This window comes from Nyctereutes procyonoides, unplaced genomic scaffold (assembly GCF_905146905.1).
Source record: "Nyctereutes procyonoides isolate TBG_1078 unplaced genomic scaffold, NYPRO_anot_genome, whole genome shotgun sequence".
In the NCBI taxonomy this organism is placed as follows: domain Eukaryota; kingdom Metazoa; phylum Chordata; class Mammalia; order Carnivora; family Canidae; genus Nyctereutes; species Nyctereutes procyonoides.
In genome coordinates, this window is record NW_026575151.1 from 1402348 (window position 1) to 1412810 (window position 10463).

At 46.1% G+C, this 10463-nt stretch overlaps 1 protein-coding gene across 6 annotated transcripts in view; it reads right to left on the bottom strand.

Annotated features, from left to right (window-relative positions):
• Positions 1–1894, bottom strand: part of HERC3 (HECT and RLD domain containing E3 ubiquitin protein ligase 3) — a 112407-nt gene extending 110513 nt beyond the window's left edge. For 2 of the 6 annotated variants that reach the window (XR_008662837.1, XM_055313199.1), the window contains exon 1: positions 1752–1894. The gene's annotated coding sequence lies outside the window, so the exon portion shown is untranslated. Of the gene's footprint in view, positions 1–173; positions 193–1048; positions 1068–1751 lie in introns of those variants that run through there. The other 4 variants (XM_055313197.1, XM_055313194.1, XM_055313195.1 and 1 more) reach the window with 3 other exon arrangements.
• Positions 1895–10463: the final 8569 nt, after the last annotated feature.

Sequence of the window (10463 nt, forward strand, 5' to 3'; positions counted from 1 at the left end):
CAAGAGGAGTTCAACTCCCAAGTTCTCAAAAATGTTTTTAATTATTATGCAAATCTTAAGAGATTTAAATTTGTTACTCAGAATGAAATGCTATAACCGACGACTCCCCACACCATTTGGAACATTTTAGAATCTCTGTTTCTTTTTTCAAAAATAAAAACCCAACTACTTACAGAACAAGTAAAACTGTATGCTAATCAACTGTTTCTTTTTTACATGCCAAAGGAGGCATCTTGCCAAAGAGGCTTCAAGCCTTCCTCCTTGATTCCTGCACACGTTCTCCAGAAGCTTCCTAGCCTCCAGTGCGGTCAAGACAATAATGTGTAATTCATCTACTTTGCTTTCAAAGGAGGTTAAGCATATTACTCCCCTTTTCTGATTAATAATGCCACTCCCCTGCCCCCAGAGTAAAATAAAGTACAAAAGAGGGGGGGGGGGAGCGAGAGCGCGCGAGCTTCACAGTAACCTGCCTACTGAAACAAGGCATCTCTCTCCAGAGTCACTGCACTTAAAAAGGCTGCCAATCCTCATTTCACTTTTCTTTCTCCTCGGTCTGGAGTCAAAAATCAGCTCTCTTGATGTTATCAAATCATCAAATGAAAGGTTCTAGAAATAGCTTCCTATTTGTGGAAGGAGCCAGGAGACATGCAAAAATGGAAGAGAGCTCTCGAGTCGTCTCTCCTCGGGCATTCCGCGTGTAACGAATGAATGCGAGCACACCCTCGAAGGCTTGCTTGGCTGTGAATTCGAGTACTTCCTTCCTAATGGGGAGGATCCACAAGCTAAGGTACAAGGTAACCCGACAACAGCCCCCAAGCCGCGAACAGGCCAAAAGCAAAGTTCAAAGACACGTTCCCCGGATGCCCGGGCGCATCCAGCGGCTTCAGGGGCCGCTCCCCGCTGCCCCGCTGCCCGGCTCCCCGCTGCCCCGCTGCCCCGCTCCCCGGCGCCCACGCCCGGCTCCGTCAGCGGCCCCGCCGGGCGCACTGCACACGTCCGCGAGCGGCCCGAGGTGCCTCCTGCCCCCCGCGCCCGTGCCCGCACTTACGCGCCCGCACACACACGCACGTGTCCACACACACCGTCGCCGGCCCCGCCCCGCAGGCGCCCCCGGGCGGGGCGGGCCGGCACGGCCTCCGCGGGGCGGGTGGCGCCGGGCGCCGCGGCCCCGCCGGCGCTGTCAGCCCGACGCCGGGCGCGGCGCCCCCCGAGCGAACTCCTCGCGGCCGCCGGGCTCCACCGGACCGCCGAGGCCCCGCCGGCTCCTGTAGCTCCTCGCCGCGAGGCCGGCCCCGCAGCCCCGGAATTCAAAGCGGGACCGGCGAGGAGGAAGGGGAGGATCCTCCTCGGGACTTTCTGCGTCGCAATTCCTCCGGGTCTGCGCGCAGCCGACTTGGGGTGGGGGCGCTCCCACTCTCAGGCTGCTTCCGGCCTTCCCGGGCGCGGGGGCTCTCTCGGTCGGAGCGCGAGCCCCGAGAACGCAGGGCACCCGGCGCGCCCGGCCGCGGCCACCCCGCCGCCTGCCTCCCGCGCCGCGCCGCGCCCCGACCTGCCCGCGCGCCCGGCTCCAGGTCGCCGCGGGGAGCGCCCCGCAGCCGCAGCCGCAGCCGCAGCCGCAGCCGCAGCCTCCCCTCCCCTCCCCTCCGGGAGCCGCGCGCCGACAGCCGAGCCCCGCGGAACGCGGCGGCGGCGGCGGCGGCGGCAGCGCCGCGGCGCGCCCTCCCCGGAACCCCGGCCCCCGAGCCGCGTACCTCGGCGACCGCGAGCACAGCCCGCCGCCCGGGATCCCGCCCGCGACAGCCCCTCCGGCCCCGCTCGGGGTTTCTCCGATTTCGGCGTCACAATAATAAGGAAGTTTCCCCGCAAGCCTGCGGGCGGCGGAATGCGCCGGCGAATGACTTCGCTCCCGGCCAATGGGCGCCCTTCTGGGGCGGACGGGCACCAATGGCAGCCGCGGCGGAGCCGGAGGCGGGGCGGCGCGGGCTGCGAGCGGGAGGCGGGCCGAGAGAGGCCCAGGCCCGGGAGGGAGGCGGGGGCGGCCCGAGGGGACGGGAGCCGCGCGCCCCGCGAGGGCCCCGCGGCGCGGCCGGGAGTCGGCGGGGAGTCGGCCGGGACCGGCGGCGGGACGCGGCGCGTGGGCGTGGGCGCGGGCGCGGGCGCGGGCGCTGCAGCCGGGCCGCCCGTCGCCGGCGGGGAAGCGCGGGGCGGCTCCGCGCTCGGTCGTTTTCGGGCTCTGGCTCTTCGTATTGGTGCAGGGGTGACCAAAAGCCGTGAGCGAGGGAGGAACATCTAGAGGGTGGCACCTGACGGTGAGTTATGGAGCGGCTCGTTCCCCGGTGGAGGAGTCCTCGGGCTCATCCCTCCTCCGAGGACGGGAGGCGGCGCGCGGCCGAAACGCGGGGCTGCGCGGTGGGCGAGCAGCTGGGCGCGGAGGGCGCTCCTGGAGACCCGCGGCCGGGCGGAGAGGCGCTGCGGCGGCCGGAGGGCTTGGCAGCTGGAGGGGGGCGGCCGGGGGCGCAGGAAAGCAGTCACTGAGCAGATCTTCAGCCCCATCGTCTGAAAGACACCGTGTGGCTTCTTTCTTGGATAAAGAAGTTTGCCCTCCCCTACTGGCCCTGGCACCGAATCTCAGAGCTTTCTCCTCCTCCCCAAGGTCACAGTGCTTTCAGAGGTCCCCTGGTTCTTGTCCTATTGAAGAAACCATTCTCACAGAGATGACTTCGTGTATCTGCGCCCCCCCCCATACACACACACACACACACACACACACGCACCCTTACATTTGAAGCGCAGGAGCAGAACACTAACTCAAAAAGAATGGCTCTCCTAGTGGATAAATTTCTGTAACCTGTCATGTGAACTGGAAAGGTCCTTTGAGGTCAGATTCTTCCCAAGGACATTCACATGAGGTCAAATCTGCAATTACCTGTTCTGGAAATTTAACAGATCGACCAAGACCCCCCCCCCAAAAAAAAAAAAAAAAAGTTTTGAGGGGTCATGTATCCTGAGGATGGGTCATTGTTGTCTGGCCTCTGGACGCTCAATGGTATAAAGCCAGTTGTCAGATGCTCCTGAGACAAGAAAGATAAGAAAAGCAAAATCTCAAATTATCAGGTAGCTAAGGTCACCTAAGAAAATTCCACACTGGACACCCTCAAAAACACTGGAGACAAGATTAACCAGAATCCCTTATGCGGTTTCACCAAAGTCTAGATATCTCACAAAGACATAATCCCAATTTAGAGATGGTATCACAAAAAGGAGCTAGGAGAATAGCCAAGAGGAGTCCGGGTAGGAAGGGAGGTTCCCCATGGCTGAGAAGAGAGGGAGATCCTATCTTCAAGTACGAAATGTGAGGTTTGTAATCAATCAGCATGTAGGTCAATATATTTGCCCATGGCTTAAGTGTTTTTCATGTGAGATTTCATCCTGAGGAAAAAGTTGGTTATCAAAGACTCAAGCCTGGAGGGAGGATAGGATGTATGTATGTCTAAATTACAAACTGAGATACCGTAAGCTTCCTTACCAAATAAACACCCAGAACCCTAGGAACTTACTTATATGTAGAACAATCAGTGAAGATCCTCAGAGTACTTCATTTTATTTTCTTAATTGAACCAACATACAGTGCCAATTTCCTTAGCAATCATGTGCTGCTCCATTTACCAAAATGGCTTTAAATGGCCCACCAGAAACAATAGTCATAATAACAGACATTTAGACTGGCTTGAGAGGCCATAGTTTATTTCTCTTAGCATTTCTATAGCTTCATCCTTTATCTATTTCTTACTGGCTTTCTATATGTTGCCCAACAAATATACAGTATACTGAACATCTACTGTAATACTAGCTCCTGTGGCTATCTTAGTGAGCAAAATGGCATAGTCCCTTGTTGCCTTAAAGGGAGAGGCAAACATTAACCAAATATACATACCAAAAAGTACATAGTTGCTAACCATGATAAATGTTAGGAAAGAAAAACATTCATGTTAAAGATTAAAGATTTAGGGATCCCTGGGTGGTGCAGCGGTTTGGCCCCTGCCTTTGGCCCAGGGCGCGATCCTGAAGACCCGGGATCGAATCCCACGTCGGGCTCCCGGTGCATGGAGCCTGCTCCTCCCTCTGCCTGTGTCTCTGCCTCTCTCTCTCTCTCTCTCTCTCTCTCTCTCTCTCTCTCTCTCTCTCTCTGTGACTATCATAAATAAATAAATAAATAAATAAATAAATAAATAAATAAATAAATATTTAACCTAAATGCCTGGGTGGCTCAGTCAGTTGGATGTCTGCCTTCAGCTCAGGTCGTAATCCCAAGGTCCTGGGATGGAGTCCCACATCACATCGCTGGGCTTCGTGCTCCATAGGGAGTCTGCCTCTGCCCTTCCTCTTTGTTCTCTCTCAAATAAATAAAATATTTTTTTAAATAAAATATTTAACCCAAAAAACAACTGTAAGCAAAATTGACCTCCAGTTAATGCTATACACACTGAGGTATTTAGGAGGAAGTATACTAATATCTGTGACTTCTTTTGAAATGTACGTTCTAAAAGATTGAAGGATGGATAGAGGGATGGATAGCTGGATATACATGTGACCAATCCAGTATACCAACGTGTTATAGACTCTACATGGTAGGTAGATGGGTGTTCATTGTACATTACTTCCAACTTCTCTGTTTAAAAAACGTAACATTAAAAAATATTGGAAAACAAAAAATAAATAATAAGAGATGTGATAAATTGTAACTGTAACCTTTGACAGGCAGAAACATGAGAGACACACACAGAGAGAGAAACAGAGACATAGGCAGAGGGAGAAGCCGGCTCCATGCGGGGAGCCCGATGTGGGACTCCATCCCCAGGACTCCAGCATCACGCCCTGAGCCGGAAGGCAGATGCTTAACCGCTGAGCCACCCAGGCACCCCTTTTTTTACATGTTTTCACTGTTTTTTGTTCTTTAATACAGTTTACCCAAGAGCCTATATATTTGCCCAGGCTAAATTATCTAAGCTTATTGAAAACTGTCCTATAACACACGGCATTGATTTATTAATGTGAAAAATAACTTGGAAGGAGAAAACCATGGTAAATCAATATTGCCATCAATCAAATAATTATTAAATTTTTAGCCAATGTCTTCTATATGTATTGCTGGACAAGAAGCATTATTCCTGACTACAAAGAGCTTACAGCCTTTATGGCTATTTTTGTGTTTCTTAAAACTATTCATAATTTAGTTCTGCATTTGTAAAAATCAATCTATTTGGATAAAGCACAACCACCTTAAATATAAGAACCTCAGTAGTATCATATAGGTTAAAAAGATTGGATGGTTGAACATTTCCTAAGAAAGCCTTTGGAATGAGCTTTGCTGTGTCCCTGAAGATGCATGCAATAATGTCTTTAGGAAGTGACACTTTCATGAAAATTTCTCTTCTCACAAGGTCCCCAAACTTGTACCCTAGAAGTGCCATCCAACCCACCACTATGACTGCACTAACAAAACAAGTCCTTGGGGAAATACAGCAAAGAGCATGTCTGTTTCTCTGTAGCTACAGAGTGTGCACATATTTTAACTGCCAAAACTCAGGCAACTTTACCCTTCTCGAAGCAAAGAACCAAATTCTCCAGAAGTTCACTTGTGTCAAATCAAAATAAAATCATCAAAATGAAAAACCCCTTTTCTTTGAAGTTAAAGATTAAATCTAGGTCAAATGAAATTTAAGGAATTTTATTATATCCTAGAAAGGCTAAAGTGACCCTATGGAATTACAAAGGGGTGTGCATAAAACAACATTAGACAGCTTTATAACTTGACCATAAATTCAGGAAACTCAGGTGAATATGCATAATAAATGGTTTCTTGCTTTACCATTATGTTATATGATATGTTCCATGACATTACCTGGCATGCTAAGTGCATTATCCCTTCTACCAATGTATATAGTTTGTTTTGCAATCAGTGTGGTGCAGTAATACATTTTCCTCATCCTAGCAGAAGCATCTTCAATATGTTGTCTCAGTTGACTTCTCTCACTTTTACTAAATAAATCGTGGGGTGCCTACGTGGCTCAGTAGGTTAAGCTTCTGCCTTCAGCACAGGTCGTGATCCCACATGGGGCTCCATCCTCAGTGGGGAGTCTGCTTCTCCCTCTTCCTCTTTCTCTGCCTCACTCCCTAGCTAGTGCTCAAGCTCGCTCTCTCTCAAATAAATAAAATCTTTAAAAATAAATAAATAAACCCATATCTTTAGCATACTGCAGAAGAAGCAAGTAATCAGAGGGGTTCTATCTGTAAAGTTGATACATAATGTAACATAAAATAATATAAATCTGTAAAAAAAAAATAAAATCGTTTGTGTTTCCCAACTTTATGGTTATCCTTTATAGAAAAGGGAACTGATAACTGGTACTTAACTTTCCATTGGTCTTCAGCATATGTCTTCATCCTACATGTAGTTGTAAAAGCCCAGGGAAATCAGCCATTCTATTCACTTTAAAATTGTTGACTTACAAGTTTTTCTTACCTTATAGATATTTAAGACTCTATAGTATCCTATCTTATGGATACTATGACTATTTCTGTTTCCCTCTTTCCATTGGCTTTTGAAAGCCTGGAATAAAATGTATGTCCCATCTGCACAGAATCTTATTGCATACATTTTGAGGAGTAACCTCATTTCTAGGTTCATTTTAACTTTCCTATGACATTTTCCTGTTGTATTCATTTTACCAACTTAAAGAAAAACAAACTTGCTTTTCTCTTGACAAAGGTAACAAATATTCAATACATAAGATATGTAAAATACATATAAGAAAAAAGAAAATTTAAATGATCAGTCCATTTACCACCCATTCTTAGTTAATATTTTGCCCTTTTCCCATGCATGCATACACATTTCTAAAAGTAGCTCATTTTATACATTTTACATGATGCTTTCTGAATTTAAGAATATATTTAACATCTTCAATAGAACTAAATACTATTCTACAACATCATTTTAAGTTGCATGTAAATTACATTTATCTACAAAATGGATATACTGTAATTTTTTTTTATTTTTTATTTTTATTTATGATAGTCACAGAGAGAGAGAAAGAGGCAGAGACACAGGCAGAGGGAGAAGCAGGCTCCATGCACCAGGAGCCCGATGTGGGATTTGATCCCGGGTCTCCAGGATCACGCCCTGGGCCAAAGGCAGGCGCCAAACCGCTGCGCCACCCAGGGATCCCGGATATACTGTAATTTAACCAATTTCTTATTGTGTTTATTTTCCATTCTTTATATAATAATAAATAATAGTGCGACATAGCTACACATAGTGAATATAACTAAATATTTGCCTTCACCCTTGATTATTTCCCTAAGATAAATCCCTAAGAGAATAATTGCTAGGTCAGGCAGATTAGAGACCCTTCAGACTTTATAGTGTATTGCCAATATTCCCTAACAAAAGATGGCATCATTGAAATACACCCACAATGTCTAAGTATCCCTTGTTCAACCCCCTTACCAATAATGGGGTTGTTTTGGTTTGGTTTTCATTTTCTCATTTTTACTGTATTAATTTTATCAGTCACCTTATGTCTTGACTAGAATATGTGGGATATAAACATAAAAATAAAACAAAAAAATTCTAGTGAAATAAAAAACCATGTGGCACACATCTGAAAATTAGCTTTAAGTGCTGTTTCTAAACATTCATATCAAAAATTACCTAAATGCATAAAACTGTATGATTAGGGTTGTTGGTCCTTTGCTGAAATTGCTTGATGTCGTGTGACTCCTCAATCTTCCCACACACCTGCCAAAAATAAAAGGTTCCAGGAAGGAAGTTCTGTACAAACTCAGACTGTTGTTAATCATATTCTTATTCGCAATGCACATACCAATAACAATCAGTTGATGGTTCACCGAGTTCCATAGCAAATAAAAAGCAGACAAAGTAGGGTGCCTGGGTGGCTCAGTCACTTAAGCAGCAGATTCTTGATTTTAGCTCAGGTCATGATCTTAGGATCGTGAGACTGAGCTTGGTGTCGGGCTTACACTGAGCATGGAGCCTGCTTAAGGTTCTCTCACACCCTCTCCATCTTCCCCTCCCCACTCAAATGAATAAATAAATCTTAAAAAAAAAAGCAGACGAAGTGTCAGAATTTATTTCATCCATCAATAGAATGGCAGCCAGAGAAGGTATTTTATTGTCCACCTCTCAAAAAAAAAAAAAAATGTAGTGTCATGACTTGTAATAGCCATTGTGGTCCAATAATCACTTTTACCATCAATCACCTTGTTATGTGTACCAGTATGTCCTAGGCTTTATAGAAGAAAATGACCTTACAGACCAACCATCAGATAAGCATGTACTTTGAGTTCTTTTGTACCCTTCAAGAGTGGATTACATCCACGTTCTTGCCTGGTTCCTTTCTTGATTAACTGGATAAAATTTCAATGTAGATATATAGCTATTAGCCTAGAATCAGTCAGAACAACCTACCCAGTACCTGGAATGAAGCATGTACCCTGGGCCTTATTAACATGTTCTAATGAATTGTGCTGATCTATCCTGTACTGAGGGTAAATGGCTTGGAAGGTGTCATGAGTTAAATAGTTTCCCCCAAAATCCATGTCTACTTGGAACTTCAGAATGTGAACTATTTGGAATAAGGTCTTTACAGATGTAACTGATTTCATTAAAATGAGATTATTGGCTATAAAATAGGGAATTAGGAAGGTCCTAAATCTAATAACCTATGTCGTTATAAAAAGGCCATGTGAAAAAAAAAAAGGCCATGTGAACACACAGAAACACACAAGGAAAACACCATGTGAAAACAGAGGTTAGAGTGATAGGTGTCTGCCAGCTGAGGAATGCCAAGTAACCACGAGAAGCGAGGAGGCATAGAGAGTAGATTCTCCCTCAGAGCCTCCAGAAGGAACCAAACTGCCAACACATTGATTTTGGAATTCAGCCTCCAGAATTGTGAGATAATACATTTCTGTTGTTTTTAAGCCACCAGGGTTGAGGAACAGGGGTAAGTACATTGCTACAGAAAGCATCTATAATAGGCTTTTTTTTTTAAGATTTTATTTATTCATGATAGAGAGAGAGAGGCAGAGACACAGGCAGAGGGAGAAGCAGGCTCCATGCCGGGAGCCCGACGCGGGACTCAATCCCGGAACTCCAGGATCATGCCCTGGGTCAAAGGCAGGGGCCAAACCGCCGAGCCAACCCAGGGATCCCCTATGATAGGCTTTTAACAAAGTCTAGCGGTGGCACCTGTGACCAGGTTGATTGCCAGGATTGACTGGCTGATCTGGCATCTTAGCCCACAGTTCCCTTTCTCTGAGAACTCCATGTGTGTTCTTCCCAAAGTGTCAACTCAATCAAAAAGAATGGCATTTCCAAACAGTCTATTCTTAGTCAAGATATATGGGGAGTTAGAGTCCCCGGCTAGATCTTTCCAACAAATAGTGGACCTCCTCTTGCAAGCAAACATAGGTTAGCCAAATCCACTCTACAAAGTATCTTTCTCCATCTGATATTTTGTAACAGTATCAGTAAAACCAGAGTTCCATATTAGTTTCATTCAGAAACTATGAATTATGTAAGATTGCACATATACAGGACTTGACCTTAAAATCCTGGTCATTTCAAAGACAAATCATCATATTTTCCTTGATCTTACAGCAGAGCAGGTCCCCTTTGTGAATGACTATAAAGTATAGGGTGGAAAATATTTAAATTTATTTTGTTTACCCCATAAAGTAAGACTCTGAATGTTAAAGTGAAACTTAATGTCTGTGGAGAGGACCCATGAAAATCAATCATATCTGTAGAAAACTCCATCAAAGGGACAGCTGGGCAGCTCAGTGGTTGAGCATTGGCCTTCGGCTCAGGTCATGATCCTGGGGTCCTGGGATCCAGTCCCACATCAGGTTCCCCAGGCAGGGCCTGCTTCTCCCTCTGCCTATGTCTCTGCCTCACTCTGTGTGTCTCTCATGAATAAATAAATAAAATATTTTTTAAAGGATTTTTAGGGAAAAAATTCTAATCCCAGGTCAGCCTCTGAATCATTCAATGGACTTGACTATGCTGAATCTAAGCTACATCGAGAAAGCTCTCTCAGTACATGGGACAGATGTTAAATTTAACCACAGAAATATTTCACTTAGGAGATCAACTAAGCAACTCAGTGATTTATGTCACTGAAAATAAATAGTTGCTGTTAATTACAAGCTCCCTAAGCTTTCTTTTCTTTTAAAGATTTTATTTACTTATTCATGAGACAGAGAGAGAGAGAGGCAGAGACACAGGCAGAGGGAGAAGCAGGCTCCATGCAAGGAGCCCGACGTGGGACTCGATCCCGGGTCTCCAAGATCACAACCTGGGCTGAACGCAGCGCTAAACCCCTGAGCCACCCGGGCTCCCCTCCCTAAGCTTTCTATGCCTCATCTATTCTTTGAAG